This window comes from Suricata suricatta, chromosome 15 (assembly GCF_006229205.1).
Source record: "Suricata suricatta isolate VVHF042 chromosome 15, meerkat_22Aug2017_6uvM2_HiC, whole genome shotgun sequence".
NCBI lineage: Eukaryota > Metazoa > Chordata > Mammalia > Carnivora > Herpestidae > Suricata > Suricata suricatta.
The window spans coordinates 41,817,820-41,840,987 of NC_043714.1; the positions used below are offsets into that span (position 1 = coordinate 41,817,820).

The 23,168-nt window shown below is 41.4% G+C and overlaps 1 long non-coding RNA gene across 1 annotated transcript; it reads right to left on the minus strand.

The window, feature by feature from the left end:
* Positions 1-2,010: 2,010 nt before the first annotated feature.
* On the minus strand, positions 2,011-4,940 carry LOC115279528. The gene is made up of 2 exons (XR_003903493.1): positions 4,804-4,940; positions 2,011-2,486 (listed from the first exon to the last, which is right to left on the minus strand). It is a non-coding gene; the product is annotated as an uncharacterized LOC115279528 (long non-coding RNA).
* Positions 4,941-23,168: the final 18,228 nt, after the last annotated feature.

Sequence of the window (23,168 nt, forward strand, 5' to 3'; positions counted from 1 at the left end):
AATGATAACTTTGAAATTCTCTCAGAGGAGAACTTGGTAGGGTAGGAGGAAGAGCTGAGAGAGAAAAACTGGTGAGATCATTAAACACACACACATGCACATACACACACAGTGCAGGTGTTAAACGGATACCAGAAAATATAATAGTGGAACTTGAGACACTATAGGGCTAGAGACTTGAGCTTAGTAATCTATACTTGAGCAGTCTCTGAACTCATGGGTGTAATGAAGTCACTGATGTAGAGAACACAAAAGGAGGTGACTGAAGATAAACTTGGGGGAACTTCAAAACTGGAAAGAGCAATCAGAGGACGAGGAACCCCTGAAGGACATAGAAAGGGAGAAATCCAAGGAGTAGGGAACCAGTTGGAAGAAGATAACTTCTGGAGACAAAGTAGTTTGAAAATACATGAAATACTAAGTTACAGTCCTCTGGGGAAAGAACAATCTCTTTCTTCTTCCGAGTAACGTGTGACAGAAAGCAATGTTCAAAGAGATGCATGGTGTGGAGAGAAAGATCCTAGAGCTTGGTGCGGCAGCCATGGTGTTTCATTTCTTTATAGGAGCTTACTGCTTATGTGACTGGGCAAGCCACAAAACACAGGCGTGAAATCATGAAGGCTAGTGTATGGTCAGTACACCGTCAGAAACGGATTAAATCGGAATGAGTATAGTTGCCTGGTTCCAGGAGGTTAGAGAATACTACTGAGTGTGTAGAACTTGGGTCAAGTGTCAGAGAATGAACAGGATTTCAGCCGATACAATAGTGGAAGGAGAATACTTGACTTCAAAAATGATGGGTCACCATCTGGAGAAGAGAGAATTGAACACAGAAATTTCCCCAGAAGAGTACCTTTGTGTGTCTTTTTTCTTGTTTGGGAACTGAAATGGCTTATTTATTTGAGATGTTGATATCCTACAGTTTGATACTTCGTAGAAGAAGAAAAGGAAGGGAAAAAGTATATATTCATATGCCAACCCTTCCTTTAAGTTGGATGAGTTGTTCTTTATTTTTCTTTATCCGCTTTCATTTTAGAAATATACCCTAAAAGTTTTAAACAAAATGTTCCTTATGTTATTCTTAAAGATTCTTAAGGAGGCTAGTAGCACGTTATATAGAAAGTTAAGAAAGCACTCAAAGATCTCTCCACTTTATACATAGGAGGTGTGAGGAAGCAAATCATTGTTTAACTTCAAGATCAGAAGTGAAAGTCATACAGTGGAGGTCTGGGAGGTCTATATTAGATGTGAGGTGAAAGTACATCTACTTGGATTGCATTATGAGAGAAGTACAGGGGTTAATTTCAAACTGAAGAAAGACACAGGAGGAATACAATCCAGAGGAATAAATTAAGAGTATTGTGACTTTAAGATAAAATATCATTTTGGTAGTAAACCAACATTCTTGGGCCATGATGCTGGTTCTTTGGGGGAAAATTAAATCAAGCAAACATAAAGACATTTATTCCATTATCTTTGGGGGAAAATACAGTTATGAGTTTGACCTCTAAGAATCAGTTCCAGAATCCTCTGAGTTTTATTGACCATCCACTGGAACAGAATCAGCATGTGTGGTATGTGGGCACACAATCGTTCATTGCTGAGAGTCGTTTGCTAGGCATTACCAGAGGTTTCACAAAGGGTTTCAGTGTGGTTCACCTTGCTTGGAACGAAACCAATGAGATCACCAGTGTTTGCTCTAGTGAGGACAAGCTGAGGATTAGCAGCTTTTCAAAATAAAAACCAGAGAGTACTAAATGTGTCATCATTGGGAGGGGGTATGTAGGGTTTAGGGGGATTTGGACACATACAGAGATCATTACTATGTTATTAAGCATTTATAAGTTAGTTTATATTTGCCAAATGCAGATATAAAAATCATTTCTTAATTATACAGGCATTAACGTCTTGCATCATTAACCACATATTTAAAACAGCTTTGTATCACTTAATAAAAACAACTTCAAATATCAGATTATTGAACTTCCTCTGTTCTAATATCCAACTGCCTTACAGCAAGATTAACCTGTTTATTGTCTTAGCAAATACATTAAAAAGTGTAATTTCCTCATTTATCAAAGTTGAAGTGTGGGGGGAATGAGGCAATATGTGCATATATAGTTCATTGATCCAGTGTTAAAATTTGAGAATTGAACTCTGATTTTTTTTTAAACCCTGCCAGCATTTGTACAGTATGTCAGGCAGGCAGCATACTGTAAAGAAAAAAAAGAAGGAAAATAATAAGATAATAAAAATGATTAGCTTTGGGTTGAATAACAAAAGAGCGCCAAATGGAAACTCATCCACTCGCCAAGAAGGGTTCTTGTTCGCTCCCCCATCCATTACCACCAGCTGGCAGATGGGCTCAAAGCAAGCCTCCACAGATGCCAAGTTTTCTGCTTACGCAGTAGTCTTCGTCCTTGCCATTCCGGGAGGGAGGACAGGGAGTGGCCAGAGACTGTGGCTCCACGTAGCCGTTCATCCCACTGTGAAGGAAACTCTTGGGGTTAGCCAGCGAAAATGGAATTCAATTTTGGAACCAGACCTCACCTGATATATTTTAATTGATTGTCATATGATTGGCCATCTGTTTATAATTTGAGTGTCTTTTCTTTGTATGAGAAATGCTTTTGCACAGGGTGGGACCCGTGCTTCTCTCAATTTCTATATGGAAAAAAATATTTTCTATCTTTTCATTGCTTTGCTGAGGAGCTTTCAACAGGCTTTTGGAAAAAGTCTGGATCCAGATTTATAAAGTATCAACTGATGCTATGCTAAAACAATGGGGGTATTTTATGGGCTGTAAAGCTCTTATTATTAAATAATTTTTTGGTTGCAATAATTTTAATAATAGCAGTAGTAAACTATTTTAGAGGCTGGAGGCTGATGAGCCTTTTAAAATTAGTTGAAATTCTTTAAATGCAATGTATACCCCAAGGACTAAATCCAAAATATTATTTGGCTATGGCTATAGTTCTATAACTGATTTGAATGCCACAATTTAGATGATTTATGGAAACTGATGCTAGCTAGAACTACAGGTCAAAATTATTGGTCCCTAAAATTTCTAGAAGTGCAGAAGTTGTTCTATTTTTTGAATTTAAAATATGTTAATTTTCACTAGGCCAACTTTGATTCTCTTGTCTAAACCTTCCTTTTATGAGTCCCTTAGGAGTCTCTTATCATAATGTTGATAGTTAACATTTTAGAGCTGCATTTCTTAAGGAAAACGAGCAGAGGTTCTCAGACTTTGGTACATCAGAATAATCTTAGAAACCTGAGCCTCAGCCTGAATCCACAGAATAAGAATCTGGGGTCTGGGCCTCTTTTTTTGTCAAAAGTCACTCAGGTCATCCTGATGCACATGGAAGTTTGAGAACAAATTAATAGACTGGCTCCAAGGCCAGATCTGCCCACTGCCTACTTTTTGTAAATAACACGTTATTAGCATACAGCCACACCCATCATTCTTGTATTGGCTGTGGCCACTTCCATGCTACAATGGCAGAACTGAGTACTTGTGACAAAGACCATGAGGCCACAAACCTAAACAAACCTGAAAAGATTTACTGACTGGCCCATGGTAGGAAAAGTTTGCTAAAGGAACTGAAGTGATTAAAAAAAATAAATATATTTTTCTAGATTTATTTATTTTAATTAATTAATTCATTCACTCATTCACTTACTTAGGTACAAACTAAAAATCATAGAAACACACAAAGGGGGTTATAAAGGACTTTAGATATATTGTCCTTAATTTTCTTCAAATCTCTCAGTTGTTTCAAACAAAGAAAGGAAAAACCAAGTTGGATAGTATGTTTTTTTTTTAAATTAACTGTATTTGATTGATATCTTGGAAACGTAATATTTTTCTAATTTGTTACTGAAAAATGACTCATCTCTAAGTTAAACTCTGCTATATCCTGAATTTTAGCAGTGATTAAAATGATATCCAAATATAAGAAAGAGTAAACCTATTCCTCCCCAAAGATGGATAATATTAAAAAAGATTTAGGAGCTTAGAAGTGTGTTTGGATTTAGCAAGGCAGAGAAATGGGGAAAAGAGCTAATGATCTTTAGAGCTGCCTAGCCAGAGACAGCACATCATAAAACAAGGATGCTTTTTGGTGATACAGTACAAGAATGCTCTGTACACAGTATGAAGCATCTTGAAATGTGAATAAATTGGATGAAGTTCCAAAACCAATAGATATGCTCAAATGAACAGGAAGGCTCAGCAGCAGCAAGGCCTTTGATTTACATGGCATGATTGTTTCAAGGCGTGCATAGCCCTTCCTAAGAGCTGGGATTTTCCCCCCAGCACCTGCAGGAGATGTTGAATTGACATCACAGAAAATTGTCAGCAGAGAAGAGAGACTGATTGCTTGCCTGCAGGAGGGAGTTGGCGAAGGAATTAGGTTCCTTACACCTTGTTCATCATGTCACTCACTCCCTTCTTCAAAGATGTTCAATGGCTTCTTATTACTTAAAGGATTAATGTCAAGCCCAGCTGGCATTTCAGGCACTCTCTAATCTTTCCCTTATGCTGGTACCACCAAGCAGCCTCATGCTTATTACCTCATTTGATCTTTATAGTACCGTTCACCCACGTCAGAGGAGGAGATAGTATTCCCAGTTTCCCAGGCTCAGGGATAGCTGGCTTCATAGACTGGCTGAAGGTGACCCAGCAGTAAGGGGCTGAGTTAGGGCCAGACCCCCCGGTTCCTGCACCATGCAATATATTCTTGAGTCCTCTCCTCTAAGTTAGACTCGGTCCTGGAAACACACCCTGTGCTTGCCTACCTCGTCTTTGCTCCTGGCTCACGGAATGCCTCCCCCTTCTACACGTGGAATGCTGCCTTTTCATTTATAGCTCCTTTTCTGTCTCTGCTACCAAACCTTTCTTGAGTTTTAGGACTTAGTGTTCTCTTTTTCCTCCTTTGAACCCACACACTTTTTTTTGCTGACATCATTCCTTTTCCTCAGAACCCCGCCAGGCTTTGTGACACCTCTCACCTTATTATACTGTCATCGGATAGAGAGATTCTTGAAGAGCTCTTTAACTCTGCACAAGCGATGCCCCATGTTTCCAGCCGCGCTACACACTTTTTGAGGGAACATCTACGCAGTATATAATGGTTTTCTTCTCTGCTTACCATCGTGTATAAAGAAGGCAGGGGCCCAGTAGATATTTGTTGGACAAACAAATGACTTCATTCTCATGCTATCTCTGAATATGATTAAGAGAAAAGAGATGAAACTAAAAAAAGAAGAGTGGGTTGAACATCACAAATGTGTTTTTAATAGCAAATTCTTTTCTATCGAATGAAAGTATTCCAAGGACAGCCACCCATACTCCATGTTTAGCCGAAGCCCAGAGTCATCAGGGCTGAGTGATCTTAAACTGGGCATAACAAAGCAGCCCATAGGGAATTAAGACTTGGAATATCCACAGATAATACAACCCTGTGGTACCTTTTACTTCCTCAGGCCAGCAGCTCACAGGAGTTGGCATAAGAGGAAGAAAGAGAGACAGTATTTTCCTCCCCAGGTGCTGACCTTGCCATATCTCTACCTTCCTGAGGCCAGAGCAGCTCTCTGGTTTCCTGGCCTGGGCCCAGGGATGCAGCTGTAACAAAGCAAACCTTCCTTGGAGCTTTGCCAAAGTCTTCTCATGTCTCTGTGGTTGTCGGATTAAGAACTAAACATCGTTGTCTTCTGGGAAGCTGATAAATGGGAAATACAATTCATGAGAGTGTCACCTCACCGTTTGTGAGGCTTGACTAAGCCTTCATGATGCCTGCTTTCTGCTCCTCACTCATTGGCAGTGCCTCTCCCTCAAGTCTCTGTGTTGTGCATTTCCTGCCTGGCTGCGCTGGCCACCCCACCCTCCAGAATCAGTGCACGAAATGATGTAGGGGTCCTCTCACCTCCTGTGATCCACATTCTCTGTGTTCAGAGCCCTGGTGAGCTAAGGAGGAGCTAAGCCACATCTCCCCTGCTTCGGGATGAGTACATTGACCAAGTAAAACTAAATGTGACGTTATATCTATTTACACTGATGACTTCCTCTCAATTTAGCAGGTCTTTCTATCACAGAAAGTGGTTAATCTGAGTGCTACCTGGGAAGTTGAAAACTTATGTGGTTTTTATTACTTCTGCAAGAGTCTCTAAATTATATTCTACACACATATTTCTTCACTTAAGAATAAAACAGAGCTGTGTAAAGTGAGCAGTATGTTTACAGTAGATCCCTATGGCTTGCTATCAAATTAGTGGCAAATCAGTATTATAGTAAACAGAGGTCAAAGATCAAACCCACAATTTCACATAAAATTCAAAACACGAGACACAAAATACAAAATAGAAGGCTCATGTCATGAGACCATCAACTACTCTTAAAAAATAATCAAAACCAGGAAAAGATGAGAGGAAACACGATTTAAACATGATTTTAGTCCAGAATCTGATGCAAAAGCCAGACCTTACAGAGCTCTTTAAAAACCATGACAACTGACTGCATGTCACTCATCTTAAATGGAAACACACATCAGAAGGTGGTAAGAACCAAGACTTAGCAACTCCCGGATTCTATTCATGGACTTGTCACTGAGTTTGGACAAGTCAAAATCTGTCTTCATTTTTTTACTCTGAAAAGCAGGGTGGAAACTATTGTTTTACTTCTTTTGATGGACAACTCTGGAGAGAGTCATGCTAATAAGAAGACAGTGGTAATTCTCTCCTAGATTTGATTAGATGTATTTTTGAAAGGTCAAATGATTTAGTAGCATGAAATTGTACACACCACACCCCATTTTTACTGTGGGCAGCTCTCCACTCTTGGCTTTGAAGGAGGGAACTAGAGGGATCACATTTATTCCATGTTAAAGTATTCCTTCAAACCAAATAACCCCATAAAAATTGGTTACAGTTTAGATCTTATTATTAAAATTGAAGTCCTAAATTGCTCAACCATTCACACCTACCATTATTAACCGAGGATTAAGTAACCTTGAGTTAAGACACAACTTTTTACTGAAGGCTTAAATGACCGGACTAGGTCAGATGATAAATGGCATAGGAGGAAAAGAAAAGCCTTTGAAAATAGGGTTTGGAAAAGCTCCGAAGGAGCTCTGAGTATTTAAAAGCAATTTGGTCAATGATTTTAATCACAACCCTCCTTATTAATTCATAAGCATTTGCTTAATCAGTGCCACCAGATGTCAGTATATCCTGTACGATTTCCACCGAGTTCTCAAAACCATCCAGAGTTTTCATTCCATGTAATGAAAGTGAGGTAGTGGCCAAATAATTAAGGCTCTCCAGAGGATTATAAATCCTACTCCTCAACATTAGTTATGTTATGGTAGAGGCCCTTCAGTTTAGATGCAAATTCCCAAGCTCCCAACAAATCTCAGCCCTGCAGATCTTAAAAGCAGGCATGCCCTCCTCTGAAAGTGTTGTGTGGTCACAGAGCTCAAGATGCATGTTGAAGAACAGGAACTCGAGCACAGCTTCGGCCAGTCGGCCCTGGACCTCTACTGTGTTTTTCCTAGCCTATTGACCTAACTTTTCCATTAAGGAAACGTCTTATTGACACTTGGTGTTTACACTAAAGGAGTTATCAGTGAGAAAGAGGGAGGTTTTATTAATGGAGAAGATAACTAATTTTTACTGTAGATAAGTGCTAGGACTTTTACCTGGATCACCTCATAGAAACAATAAGAATTTGAGAAAGAAAGTTTAATATGGTCTGTAAGCTTAACATGCGTCTCTTTCTGACATTATGAAGAACCTAAACTGAGTTCTCGAGGCCTTCAGAGATTTTATTTCAGTTAACAAATGCACTGGCATGGTCAAAAATGTAAAGGAGGGCGCCTGGGTGGCTCAGTCAGTTAAGCCTCCGGCTTCGGCTCAGGTCAGATCTCACGTTTGTGGGTTCGAGCCCCGCCTCAGGCTCTGTGCTGACAGCTAGCTCAGAGCCTGGAGCTTGCTTCGGATTCTGTCTCCTTCTCTCTCTGCCCCTCCCCCTCTCATGCTCTGTCTCTCTCTGTATCAAAAATAAATAAAACATTAAAAAAAATGTAAAGGTTCAGTAAAGTGGCAAGAATTCTAATTTGTTGGTTCTTATTCAGTAACAACTGGCCCATTCTTCAACAGGATAAATCTGGGAGGATTTTTGACAAGTCATAAGGACAAAATTTTGAATGCTTTTTAACGGTTTATCTTTAATTGTGAAATACGTGTGCAGTTGGATAGCTGTAAGCTCTAGAAATCCTTGAAGTCCTTGGCACTTTGCTGCATTTTCAGAAAAGACGGACTCTTGTATGAAGGAGACCGATGTTGAAAGTTCACCGTATAAAGTGTCACTGTGGGATCATCCAGGACCTAGTCCCTGGGGACAGAGTTGCGAGACAGCTCCAGGCTTCCGGCTGCATAATGAAGAATGCACTTTTTATCTTAGGAATGAAAGCGCCCTCCTTTATCCTAGAGGCTGATTTGCTGTAGGCTTTACCCTTGGAAAGAAATCCTTTGAAATATGAATGCTTAGTGGGAGGGAAATTATTATAGTCTTTATGACAGGAGGAAGGAAAGTCTGACAAAAATTTTTGGACTCCACTTATAAAAGCAGAGTAAGTGGACACCTGTAATTTTGTTTGTGAAAAGATAACTGAATTTTTTTCAGAGGTCATCTCCTCTAATGTTAAAATGTTTGTGGAATTCACTACAAACAAAGCTCCCTTCCCCCCCAAATGCACATGCACGTGTATTATTTCTCTGGTTCATAGAAATTCCTGAAACAAATAGCTAAGGACTCTCTATTGGATAATGTCAAATAGGGATTTTTAACTTGGTAACATATGTTTCATGGATCAAAGCACCAAATGCATAGCATATGAATATCTGCATTCATGTACCCTTATAACGCCTGAGAAATCAGAAGATTTTATCTTATCACTGGAAGAAGATGCCACAAAAGTCACTCTTAGACAAACCTTACTTGTCCTTGAATGTTTCCCTACATTTTACAAACTGCAAGGTTATTCATCAATTGAATCGAAGTTCGCAACAGCTGGGAGGGACTTTTGTGTTCATACAGGGACAGTACAATTTGCTGCTCCACCCAGAACAACTTTGTTCTGGGGACACTGGTCAGCCCCCAGTGGCGCTCGCGAATTGGGAATTCGCTAATTGGCTTGTGAATGCCACCCACTCTGAGGCCCCTAGGCACTCGCAGTACCTAATTTTTAATAATAATAGTTTTATTGTAAACTAATTTATTTTACTCATTAAAATTGTTTTCTAGGCATTAACTAATTTTAACTAAATCTCCAAAAAATCATGAGGAAAGCTGGAAAGAAAAAAACCCAAGAGGATGTGGAAGGTATCTTACACACATACTTCATTTATTCTTCATAAAACATAAAGCAGTGTGAGGTAAGGATCACCCTCTCCATCTGACTGATGAGGAAAATGGCTCAGAGAACTTAATTAATGTGCCCAAGACCACAAATTATTTAAGTAACAGAGCAAGGATTTAAACCCGGATCTGTTTGATTCCAGAAACCCTGTCCTGTCCAGTTCAAGATATTTCTGTTTAAGTTACTTATCCAAAATTACATAATGAGGGCTAATGCACATCTCAGTGCCAGTACCCTGGATTATGTTTGAACAGAATCTGCACAATGAAGTCCAACAGTACAACTCCTGGCACTAACCAAGTATGTCCTAAATTTTTCTCTGCCTTTTAATCCTGATTGTTCTACATATTCAATATCTTAACTAAATTACAGGTTTCCTTTCTCTTGAAACCTGTAAACCACTCTGAGAAGGTCGGTCCATAAATTATCAAGGAAATAAGGGTGCCTGGGTGGCTCAGTCGGTTAAGCATCTGACTCCTGATTTCAGCTGAGGTCATGATCTCATGGTGTGTGAGATTAAGCCCTGTGTCAGGCTCCAGGCTGACAGCGCTCTCTCTCTCTCTCTCTCTCTCTCTCTCTCTCAAAATAAATAAATAAACTTAAAAAAAAATTATCAAGGGGGGCGCCTAGGTGGCTCAGTCAGTTAAGTGGCTGGCTTCCACTCAGGTCATGATCTCACGATTTGTGAGTTTGAGTCCTGCATCGGGCTTTGTTCTGACAGCCCAGAGCCTGGAGCCTGCTTCAGATTCTGTGTCTCCTTCTCTCTCTGCCCTTCCCCTGCTCATGCTCTGTCTCTCTATCTCTCAAAAATAAACATTAAAAAAGTTTAAAATAAATTTATCAAGGAAATAAAATATAAACAGCTCTCAGCAAGGACTATAATTGCAAGTGGTTTTAAGCCCAGTTACATACCATAGGTATGGTCAGCAGGCTTCTGTGTGCTCCTGAGTTAGTTTGAATGGTGCGTGAAGAAGGATAATGGACTTAGAATCCTTATATTGGCTCAGTTCTCCAAATGTCCTCTTCTCACTCTGTATCTCATCTTATCCCATTTCTCCTCTCTAATTTTAAAACAGAAGAGAAAGAGAAGGAAAACAAGAGTGTCTATATCTTGATGATTTTATTATCAAGATACATAAAGCTGACATTGCATCACCAAGTTTAGGCTCAAAAAATTTACATATTTTAAAATTCTGTCATGTTTGTTCAACATGAGTCTTAACAGTCTCAGGTGGTACTAAGTTCTTAAACAGACCTCCATACTGAGGGAGCAATGGGAAAGAAACCACTGTTCTAACCAGATAGCTCTGTTTTTAAGTAGATGATTCTACTTTGGTGTCAAACAATGATCCTCATCATTGCTTTGGAAAATGAATAAGATCTTTCATGGGGCCAGTTTGGATCTAGCCCTCAAAAGATCAAATAGAATATTGGGCCAGAGAGGTTCCTAAGGACCCCAGCACTTGCTGAGTAATCACTCATGAACTAATGGCCACCATTTTGTTCTTGGTGCCCAGAGAACATGTGTAAGCAGGAGGAGTGGGAGGAAAATAATTTCATAGGATTGCACAAGTATTACTTATCACTTCCCACTGGGGAGGTTCATATAGTTTAGAGTACCATCCTGGGCAGTGTTCATTCACCAATTGGTCCTGTGAGGGATATTTAATGCCTCATCCAGACATAAAAGGCATCTCATAAAAATTCCAGTGGTCCTGACACAGTGGAAGAGAAGCTCTTATTCTTTCGTGTTTGCATATTCTGTGCAGGAGATGAGACTTTATTTTGGCTCATCCTGCTGCAGGTCCTTTGGTTGTGAAGGACCCAAAGCCCAGGTCACACTTCTGGTATGACTCTGGAGGTCCTAGACTTTGATTGCAAGGGGGCTGCTCCCACGGTTGGCTGCAGGGCTGGTGTCCGAGGGCACCCTGAGCAGAGCCAGAAATGTCAAATACTGCACATCTTCTGCTTGGTTTTCTTTTTAGGGTAAACTCACTTCTGTGAACAGGTAAAGGAAAAAATAACGAATTGACATTTCACTGACCCAAAAAGGGCAAACTCTGAAGTCTCCATGTAACAGAAATGACTGACTTTTGCAAAGATCTGCATGGACAATATAGCCTTTGTGTATAAAAAAATTGGGCATACTCAGTATAGGAATTTGGAGAGTTTGAAACCTATCAAAGCATTCTCACCATATGCCCGTTTATTCTTAATAATTCAATATTTCAAAGAAAAGAGCTGGCTTTCTTACCTCCAACTATTCAGATACAATGCAAAAAGAAACTTTCTTTCTCTCTTTTATTTTTGGAAAGTGTTTTTCTTTTTTAAATCAAAGTGTATATTCATCATGACATCGCTGACATGATCCCCTCCACTGGCTCTCTGCCGTCACAGCCCTAGTTCATACTTTCTACATTAATAATAAAATAACAGAAGTAGCTATTATTTCTTTATCAATTTGTATGGACCATTGCCTTGCTGAGAATTTTATACACATTATTTAAGTTAATCTTCACAACAGTAAGTAAGCAAATAGGTTAATACCAAGTGCTTACTGTGAATGATGGTTAATTTTATTGTCAACTCGACTGGGCCACAGGAGGCCCAGATATCTGGTTGCTTCTAGGTGTGTCTGTGAGAGTTTCTGGAAGAGATTAATCTTTGCATTGGTGGACAGAGTACAGCAGATGGCCCTCCCCAATATAGGTGGGCATCTTTCAATTCTTTGAGGGCCTGAATAGAACAAAAAGGTAGAGGAAAGTTGAATCTGCCAAAGTCAGTCATTTCTTTTTGGCCTGGATTCTTTTTGTTACATGCAGGTTTCAAACTCCTCAAATTTCTGAATGTTGCATCTGGACTATTAACTTCCAAGTTAGTGACAGGTTTTTTTTTTTTTTTTTTTTTTGCCAATCCAGCCTTCAGAGATATTAGTTACAATCTTCTTTTCCTTCAATCCTTCAATGGTTGACTGCTGCCTAGAGAGTGAATTCCAGACTTAGCATGGCAGTGGAGGTCTCTGACATTTGTATGGCCTCAATCTCCATCAATTTCTACTGCTCACCCCAGGCTGTCTGTAACTACCTTATGGGCGTCTCTCAGCTCCACTGTAGTCTAAGGTGCCCACAGGCATGTGCATGTGCTATTTGGGTCACTTCTTTGCATCCCTACCTGCCTTTACCACTCATTCCTAGGCTTCCAGCCCTCATTTGAATTACTGCAGCCACCTTCCAACTGGGCTTCTTATCTCTACCTCTTTCTCCCATCCAATTCATTTTCTACTTGGTAGCCAGAGTAATCTTTCCAACATTTGGAGCCGAGGATGGCATGCCCGTGTTTAAGGCCTCTCAATAATTCCCCATGGCCAAAGCAATCAAGTCCAAAGTCCAAATTCCTTCCAAGGGCTCTTCATGACCTCGTCCCAGCTTACCTCTCCAGTCTTCATCTCTCACTAACCTCCTAAATAGGCCATTTCACCCATAGGCCTCTGCACAGAAAGGTTTCTTTGCCCAGAATATTCTGCCTCAGTCCTCATTTGGCTGATGCCTTCTTAGGCTTCAGGTCACAGCTGGGATGTCATCTCCTCTTGAACACCATCCTCGACTCTTGCCCCTACCAACCTCTTCCAGGCTTGGAAGCATATGCGCCACCCACTGTGCCCCAGCACAATGTGCTGTTACTCCCTTTGTCCTTGTCCTGCTGTCAGGCCACAGTCTGGTTCTTGTCAGCGTGGAGCCCTGCACCATGCATTCCCTAACTGGCAAGTCTCTCATCCTATTCACTATTGTTCCCCAATGCCTGTCACATAATAGGAATTCAGTAAATATCCAGCAAAGAAAGTGAACAAATAAACAAATGAATGAATATTTGGAATGCCATCCCTGTCTTCACTTCTTGATGAAATCCCTGCTTTGCTTCAAAAATTGGCTCCAACTTCAGCTCTCCTCTGAAGCTGAGCTTTCCCTGTCCCCTCTCTGAAATTATCCTACCCTTCTCTGGGCTCTCCTGGAAACGTGCTCTAATACAGATAGTATATTTAGCAAGACTACAAATATGGCCTTGCTAAATTGTAAGGTCCTTGGGGGTAGGGATGATATTTTTGCCCACTTCAAGCTTAGCCCCAGGACAGGGCCTGATATTTAGTCATTCACACCAGCTGAGAATTTTCATTAGGATTGCATCAATACAAATGGGGGTAAAATTGAAAATACACGAAGAAAAATAATTGAAAATACAAAAAGAAAAAAATTAAGGAAAAATGTAGTCTTGTGATGAAACAATGTGCCCCCACCTCCCCAGATAAAACCCCAGTGCCCTGCCCCTGGAGGTTTTTCTTCCTCTGTCCTGGGCGTCTGGGGCACCTTGTTTCGAGAGCATCTTTCTTCCCTCACTTCTCTTTACTGACTCCTCCACAACAGACCTGCAGCCCAGCACATGGTTTGCCATTTAGACACCAAACTGTGTTTTTTTCCACCATGTTAGCATTCATGTCCAGCAGAAACTATACACAGCAAGTGGCAAGTGCTCAGAGGGCTAAACTTTGATGTCGTGTGACCCATCATTATGGGGCTCAATCACTTAAGAAGGTACCTCCTGAAAAGGATCCAGGTCACCTCTTCACTTTGACTCTGTGTCCAGTCCAGTCTACGCTTTCCATACAGCTGGAAGTCCTCCTTCCTTGGGCATCTAAAAACCAGTGTGGATTCTCTCCCACCCTAGGATTCACCTTCCACTTATTCATCAAGCCACTCCGCCTACTTTTTTATTGCTACTTCTGGGAGCTATTAAATCATCATTAATTAATCTGTTCTTTCCTCACAACTCAGTTTCTTTCAGTCCCTTCCTTTTCCACTTCCTTCCTGTACTCACTGATCCAGCCTTCCAGGTCTTCTGCAGGTGGTCCTTCTTAGACTGTTTCCCCCTCAGTTCACTTCAACAACCATTTACAGAGGGTCCAGCATTTAGTAGGCACTGGAGATAAAGATAAATAACAGAATGCTTGCCCTTTGAAGGAATTATCCAAGACATACAGAAAGAAAAAGAAAAATACAATGCAGACCACTTACATAACAGAAGTTTGTATGGGACTATCTTAGTTTGCTTCTCCAAGAAGTAGACTTTGTGGGGCACCTGGGTGGCCCAATCGGTTAAGCATCCAACTTCGGCTGGAGTCATGATGTCATGGCTTGTGAGTTAGAGCCCCATGTTGGGCTCTAGACTGACAGCTCAGAGCCTGGAATCTGCTTTAGATTCTGTTTTTCCCTCTCTCTCTACCCTCCCCTGCTCATGTTCTGTCTCTGCCTCTCTCAAAAATAAATAAACATTAAAAAAATAAATAGATCTTGTGATAAAGATTTTAGTGCCATTCATTTCTTTGAGATGTGATCAAGGAAGCACTATGAGACAGTAAGAGAGTGAAACAGAGAAGAACAAGCCAATCAAGAGTGTATTAAAAAGTAGGTAAAGAATGGGGGCAACAGGGGCTTGGGCCTCCTAGGAACCTTCAGACATGGTGGAGAGCACCCTTCAGAATGTGCTGCTGTAACGTGAGGAAGCTGGGGTGTTTATCAGTGAATTCCTGCCTCTCAATGATTAAGGGCTGCTTCTGGGATATTATCTTCCTGGCAATTTTGCCTACTCCGTGTAAGGAAGGTAAGCTCCTGTGGTCAGAGAAAGCCCTCAAGTCAAGAGAAACAGATGCTTGAGAAATGCGGCCATAGACACATCCAGGATTTATCTACTGAATCGCCAGGTGGCTTCTGAGGTAATCCCAGGAGATATGAGGCAGGCACCGACAACATCTGCTACCTGGACACAGAAATATGCGTGTAGGGAGAAAATACTGTAGGTCAGCAAAATTTCCACAGAGGTGCTTATCTTAGCAAGCTTTGAAGGGGGAAAGTTCTCCAGGTGGACAAGTAGGGAAAGTGTTTCAGACCAAGAAGATATTATGCATGAGGGCTTGTAGATGTGAATTAGCATGCTAATGTGGGACACCTGGGTCCAGATGAGCCAGGGAGTGGTGCCGAGGCAACCAGGGGCAAGGTGAGATTGGAGGGATTTGATAAGTACTTGTTTCACATCTTTTCAATGTCAAGAGACAAAAACCCACAAAAAATGGTGAACATTTTTTGTGAGTGTTGGCCACATGACATGGTTGTATATTGTCGAGATAATTGGGTGGACAGGCAAGGAGGTCCAAACATAGATCTAGGCTATCCTCCAGATCTTTGGAACACATTTTAAACACTCTACCCATTTTAGCTTCTGGCGTCCTGTTTTCCTTCGGTTTGTTTACTCACTTTGATGGAGGAAGAGATTTCCTTTTCCTGAACTTCTCAATTTTACCCTAGTCATTAGCAAAGTCATGTGGAATAAAGATCTCAAGGAAAATGTGACATTTTCATCTCTTATGAGGAAGTGTAATTTGGGGCTCAAGGAGATCCAAGCTTGTGTTATTGACAGAGGAAATATGACCCTCACAGGGGAAAACAGAACAATATGCATTGGGATATTCTTACTTCAAACATATACCACAGTGTTTAAATAAATAAATAACCCAGAAGTATCTACCGTGGGGAAGGCACAATTAACAAATTATGACGATCATATTCCACCTATGCATTTCATCTCTGTTTGAGGTGTTTGCCTCTCCGAGCATTTCACATAAGCAAGGCTTTTGCTGTGCTCTGTGAGCTGCCACTAAGCCTTAGCAGAAGCCTTTGATGATATTCTTTCTCCGTTATATTGTGTTTTCCTTCATCAGGAAAGAAAAAAGAGAAAAAGCCAGTGACATAAACAACGGGTATTTTGGAGGTTGTTCTTGTTGATTTAATTTCCTTTTTTTTTTTTTTAAAGAAGGCAGCTGGGGGCGGGGAAGGGAGAGGAGGACAAGAGTATTTAAAAACTAATTACGGCATAAAAATAATCCAAGAGCTCTGTTTTGGCCTGTCAGAGTCCTAGCTTTACCCTTATGCATGAGTCAGAGGCACCCGAGGGTCAAGCTTGTGACTACCGAGGGCCATTACTGCGTTTGGTTGTTTCTGTGGAATTCTGGAATGCAGTTAGTGTTAATCCCACCCTACAACATAGGGCAGAGTGTCTCAATCTCCGTACTATTGACATTTTGGGCCGGGTCATTCTTCATTATGAGCTTTGGATTTTAGGATGTTTATCAGCATCTCTGGCCTTCATCCAATACACGATGCTATGAGACTACCCTTCTGCCAAGATGTGACAACCAGAAACATGTCTGAAGACACTGCCAACTGTCCTCTGGCAGCAACACTGGCCCCATTTGAGAACCACTGACTTAGGGCAACAGGATCATCGCTATGGAACAAAATTATTCCAAAAGATCTCTCTAAGTGGGTCATTCTGATATTTTTTTCCCAAAAGAAAAAAGGAAACAGGTCTTCACCTTTCTTCCCTTTAGTCTTTAGTTGCTTTTCTAACTTCCAGAGTCTTTTTATTGCCTGAAAATACACATTCCCCTATAATAGTTTATTTGATTTTCCCAGTCCTCTCAGGCAGACCAGGGCTGCCAAACAAAAGCCCTGTGGCTTGGGAGCATTAGGTGAACTGATAATCAAACATTTTCAGACACTGAAAGAGAAAAGAGAATTTTTAAATGTCTTTCGTATTAAAAGTATTCTGTTATAAATGATGTTATTTTTAATTTCCAGAAAAACCATCAAGGTTATAATCTCCTTGAAAGCAAGGACTACGTTTTGTTCCTTTGAGTATAACTGTATAATTGTCCACAAAGCCTGGCACACAGTAGGTGCTCAATAAACATGTAATTAACTGTTTAATTAATTAAGATTGATCATCTACTAGACTTCTGGTAGCCTTAGTCCTAGTTAACCCGGAAGCAAGTGAACAGAGCTCTAGGTAGGTATCTATATTTGAGTGAGTCACTAGTGAAGAAATAAGTATCACAAAAATGCACATGTTCTTCTCAGTTCAGATCTGTTTAGTAAACAGTTGTTGAGTGCTTGGTGCAGTGGGGCTGGGACACAGAGGTGAAAAAAATGCAGTCTCTACTTAGAGGTACTTCAACTCACTTAAAGGCCTAGCAGTGGATAATTTCACTGCAATGTGGTACATTCTTTTTTTTTTTTAATTTTTTAAAAATGTTTTTTATTTATTTTTGAGAGACAGAGACAGTGCAAGCAGGGGAGGGTCAGAGAGAGAGAGGGATACACAGAATCTGAAGCAGGTGCCAGGCTCTGAGCTATCAGTACAGAGCCCGACATGGGGCTCAAACTCACGAACCGTGAGATCATGACCTGAGCTGAAGCCGGACGCTCAACCGATTGAGCCACCCAGGCGCCCCAAATGTGGTACATTCTAAGATAAAGGGGCTTTGTCAGTCTTCTGGGAGTCCAGGAGAGGGCCGCCAATCAGACCTTTGCTAGGAGATAGAAGCAAGGTTGGAAGCTATGATACCTGGGCTGGGTGCAAAGGGACAACCAGAAGGTGGTCATGTGAAGCGGGGGTGGGCAGTGAAGGGGAAGGAAGATGGCAGGGGTCATCCAGGCAGAAGAACAGCATAAACAGAGCCACAGAAGCAAGTTCTGGCAGGATGTGGGAGAAGAATTACATATGTGATGCTGCTAGGCCTGGGATGGGTCAGAGGTGTGTCTGGGGAGATGGAAAGGTCAGGTCAGGGAGGGCCTGGTGCCCTGACCAAGGAGTGGGAGCCCTATTCTGCATGGAAATGGCAATGTCTCCAGCACAGGGTAAGGCAACCTGATTTTTGTCTTGCTGCAGCATCGAGCATGGATTTAAAAAACAGAGGCCATTTCAAAATGGATAAAAATATCAAATCTCTATGATGCACATCTGAACGAATAGATACTGTATGTCTGTTATACTTCAATTAAAAAAAACAACAAATAAAATTAGGAATATTAAAAAAAGAACAGAGGCTAGATGAGAGACTAACATGATGCAAGGAAGGGGCACTCTAGGTGGTGGAAGGAGGGACGGACAGAGTCAAGAAATGGAACAGGATGTCCCAGAAGAGACTGAACTACAGGTAGCAACCCTCTGAGCCAGGAAGAACTCATGGATATCTGGGTGCCCTTTGAGAGATGTGTCTGATCTGCTGAGATGTGAAAAATATTTCTCTCTCACCTCTGTGCTGCTCTCTCTCAGTTTTGTGGGTTTTTTTTTTTTTTTGGTAGAGAAGATAATCTGCCTTGCAAATATTACTTATAAAGGACTTTGTGTTTTAAAAATTCTCTAGGCTCATCGAAGCAATAAAATTTGATATCAAAGAGGGAGCAGCTGGTTTCTCCAAAGGGTAGCACTAGAGGAATGGGAAGGAAACAGAATCCAGATTTCGAGAGGAATGGAGATCTGAATTTTCTAGGCTCAGTGCCTCTAAGATGGCAGAGGCTAGGAGGGGAATGGCCTGAGTCAGAAAATTATATTTGGTGGGCTTTAGTACCAGCAACTTTGGGAGTATGAAGTTCAGGGCAATGCTAAGATCTGGAGTGCAGATGAAGGTGCTTGGAATTGAGGGGGCCAAGAATCCAAAAGGCTAGAAATGTCTTAGATGGGCCATCCACAAAGCCATTGGAAAGTCTTCAGGGATTCAGTTCACCCTTAAGATTTGTGCAGATCTGGCAGGAGTACAAATAGAGGTGCCATTCTTTTTTTCTCAGTCCCAACCATGTTCCATTCTGAGTTGGAGGCACTTGCCCTTAAACCTGTGCAACCTCAGTCAGCACATAAAGTTCACTCCTTCAATCACAAGCAATTTGGCTACCCCTAAGAATGCAGATGTAACACTGTCTATCCTCTAGAAGACAGATGCATGAAAGAGGCCCTAAAAGAGGGCTCAGGGCCATTTGGGAAAGGACTCCCAGGGTCCTTGGTACCCAGAACATGGCTCTGAAAGAGGAGGCATGCATTCCCTATGGGACTCTACCTTTGGCCCCTGGGACTCCTTGTCCCTTGGGAAGAAACATGGCTGTAGGGGAGCCAGAGCAGGGTCCTTTAAAAGATGGGGCCCAGGAAAGAAATCCTGATGGGTTGGGTCTCAGGGCAGTAATGGCAGGGAATGGGGTGGAGAAAAGAGCTGAGTCAAGACCTTTATAGTCAACAAGTTGTGTGTGTGTGTGTGTGTGTGTGTGTGTGTGTGTGTGTGTGTTTCTCTGTATGTTTTAGGCAGGTGGGTGGCAGTGATAATAAATAGAGGGTGAAAAAGAAGAACTACCCTTAACACAACTTTACTGCCTTAGAATCAAATGAAATTGATGGATATTGCTCTAGCATATTGATCTTGTTTCCTCTGGTAACCTTCTCTTTCTGCAGAGTTCAAAGACAAGCAAGTAGAGTGGGACATGTTGGGAGATGACACACTGAGCAGTGGTAGCTGGCAGCAAAAAAAGAGACAAGTCTCCAAATTAAAAAAAAAAAAAACACATTAGTTGGGGGTCACTTAGTGCCAGGGCAAATAGCCCTACATGCCTCAAAAGCTCCTTGGGACACAACTCCATTACCGCATGGAACAATGATGAATGTGCTTTTAGAAGTTTCCATTCTTGGGAAAAAGTATTTGCTTTCAGTTTGTCTAAAAAAACGCATTAATTTGAGTTTCTTCTTCTCCAGCTATTTGGGATAAGTCAGGTACTGCTGCAGCTCCCATTTAGTCTGAGACTTTCTGTTGCCTCTCCTCTGGCACAGAACAACTTGATCAAGTTTTGTTGATGTTCCTCCTCTTCTCCTTCTTGGAGAATTCTGCCTGTCCCTGGATGCACAGAGCTGCATCGCAGGGCCCATTTGCTGGTCAGGCAGTAGAAAGTCAGCTCAACTAAATTAAGTCTAAAACTGAAGTAACAACTCTGCTGCTATGCCCTAATTCACAGTCACATCATTAAATTGTTCATCATAGTCTCATATGGGACTTTTAATTCTTTTACAATAGCTGGCACATGGCAGGAACAGATATGCCTACTCACTGGAGCTATCTCAGCTGGGGCAGGAGAGATGAATGAGGATAATCAGTAATAGCAAAGGTCCATTGTCTCCCTTCTCCCCAGATCTCAGCCCTGAAACATCTGGGCTGCCATTCTAGGGGGAGTTGATGCAACCTCTGGGTCATAGCATGGCTCAGAGAGGGGCACGAATCTCTGGGAGAGCCTTCATGTGGCTTTTTATAAAAGAGCTCATCTCACCTCGAGTGGATTCCCACTACTTCTTTGCTCTCAAGTCCTCTCCTTTGAAGGTCAGCCCTAAAAGCTGTAGTGAATATGGTGGGCCCACCTCATGCTGTCTCAATGCTTCACTTCTGTTTCATGAACAAAAAGGCAAGGGTGGGCTTACCTGGAAACCCAACCACTGCTTATAGTATAGCTTTTACAGACAGGGGTTCTAAGTGGCAAACAAGCTTGAGTAAGTTGGGGCCATCTTATTTGTACGTGTGCACATTTTGTGCCTACATCTTGCCAACACTCATCTGTAGAATCAGCAGCCCAGGCTCTGGGGCCAGTTGAGTTCTGAATGGGTGGTAAGATACAGTGATGATGGTGATGGTGGTGGAAGGAGCTAACATATTTTATAACCCTACTCAGTAGTACCAGTGTTTGACAGTGACTATGCCATATAATGTCTACGACTATTCTTTGAGGTAGGAATTACTAACTCCCTTTTAGAGACAGAAAACTGAGCTGGAATTCTCTAACTTTCTAAGGTCATAAATGGGAGATCACAGAACCAGGACTCTAACCCAGCCCATGCTCTTAACGAAGGTCAGGCAGCATGTCTTATTAGGCACCTGGTATTTACTTACACTTTGTACTTTGGGGGCTCAGCCTTACTAAGTTTTCCTAGGGTTCCGCTCTGATATTGTCCCTTAATTCTAAAAACTAGGCTCTGCCTTATTTCCTGTAACCAGTCTCCTTGTTTTAGGCCCATTTCTAGTCATGTGCCTCCTTATTGAATTCTCCTGCAGTGAATGCCTGTCACATCCAGGATCTCTACTTTCCCAGGACAAAATATTTGCCTTGATCTTTCTAGCACTGCCCATGAGTCTGAGCTACTGGGTGGGTTCCCCAGTACCTTCTAAAATATAGATAATTGCTACTTTCTTGTTGCTCCTGATGAACCATCGTGTTGCTGATCACCTGCTTAATTGAGCCACATCGCCTCTCTCTGATTTCCAAACATTCCTATGTAAGCTTTTGACCACCCTTGGTCACCACATAATACCTCCTCAACTTTTGATGCATATTCCCTAGTTTTAAACCATCCCAAGTAAAAATGAAACATTTGTAAGAGGACTATAAGCAAACCTGAATTTTCCCAAAGAGATATCAGGGAGTCTGGACCATATACTCGGCTTCTGCAGTAACCAGGGTCATTCCCCAGTCTTCCTTTAGAGGTCTGTCTTTTGGAAGCTCTGCTCACCCACGGGGTTGGCTAGTAATAATTTTGTTCAGCCTCTTAGGGCCCCTCTCTTCAGTGACCCGAGGGGCTCAGATGGAAGCTTTATCAAATATATTTTCCATTACTGATTAAACGCATAAGGAGGCGGGTATTTATCAAATAATAATTCTTTCCTGGATTTACTTTGGAAAAAAAAAAGCAGAGCAAGTAAAGAACATAGTTCCCAGTGATCCTGCCAGCTTCCCTCTGTGGACAGCAAAAGAAGACCAAGGAATATGGAGCTGGAGGTCTCCCACCTTTTCTGGAGCAGCCTGGTGGATATGGTAATCCCTGTGGCAACTTCTGGTGAGGCATCAGGGCAAGGAATAATGATAGTGAAAAGCATCATGTATGAAGACCTGTTGGATGGATGTCAGGGACAGTTTTGGAGAAAATTGCAAGTTAGTGCTACAGAGTAGCTGTGAAGTGAAAGAACTGGAGATAAGTGAAAAATTGATTGGACATTGTGTTGTCTAGGAGTAGAAATTGGATCCCAATCTTAAAGAGGTATGGTAAATTCTAGTGTGCTTTAAAAACTTGCTTTTAGTTTCTCAAGTACATTTTCTTTTAATGTGATTATGAAAAGATATTGGCCTCTGTGGGACCCTAGAACCATCAACAACCTGTTTGAACATTGTTCCAAATTACTGAAGAAAATACAATCATTTTGCAAATCATGGGACATCATAGAAAGACACTGTTTCCATGAGGAGATAAAGTTGACCCTAATTCCACCATGTTCTCCAATGTCATAGTTCTTCATATCTGGGAATCCATCCCACTTTCTTCTTTGGCTTCCTATATCTCTGGTTCAAATGAAACATGGAACAGTTACCTATAGCAAATACTCTGAGCATCTCCATGAAGTCAGGTTGCCAGGGAAGCCCAACAGCCCAAAATGGGGAAAATAGGGCAATATGCTCAGTATAATTTAGGTATACTGATTGTCCCAGTGCCTTTTTGTCCCCTTGACAAATGATCTGGGTTTATTTTCAAGAGTGGGATAGATAAACTCAGTTGGGAATGCAACATGGCTAAAGCAGGAAAGCATGAGTAGAAAGCCTGGGACCCTTACCAATTTCTCACCCTATGATGCTAATTCCATCACCAATATTAGTGAAATATAGGGCAGCTGAAATACAGAATTGCATCTCCAAAGGTCAGTAAAAGAGCTATGCAATGAAATATCTGTCATATATTTTGAGATCCTTAGAAGCACATACTGTTAGAGCTGAAAGTCATACGTATCGGTGAGAATGTGAAAATAGACCATTTTCATTAAAAAATAAAAGACAAAGTACCACAAGT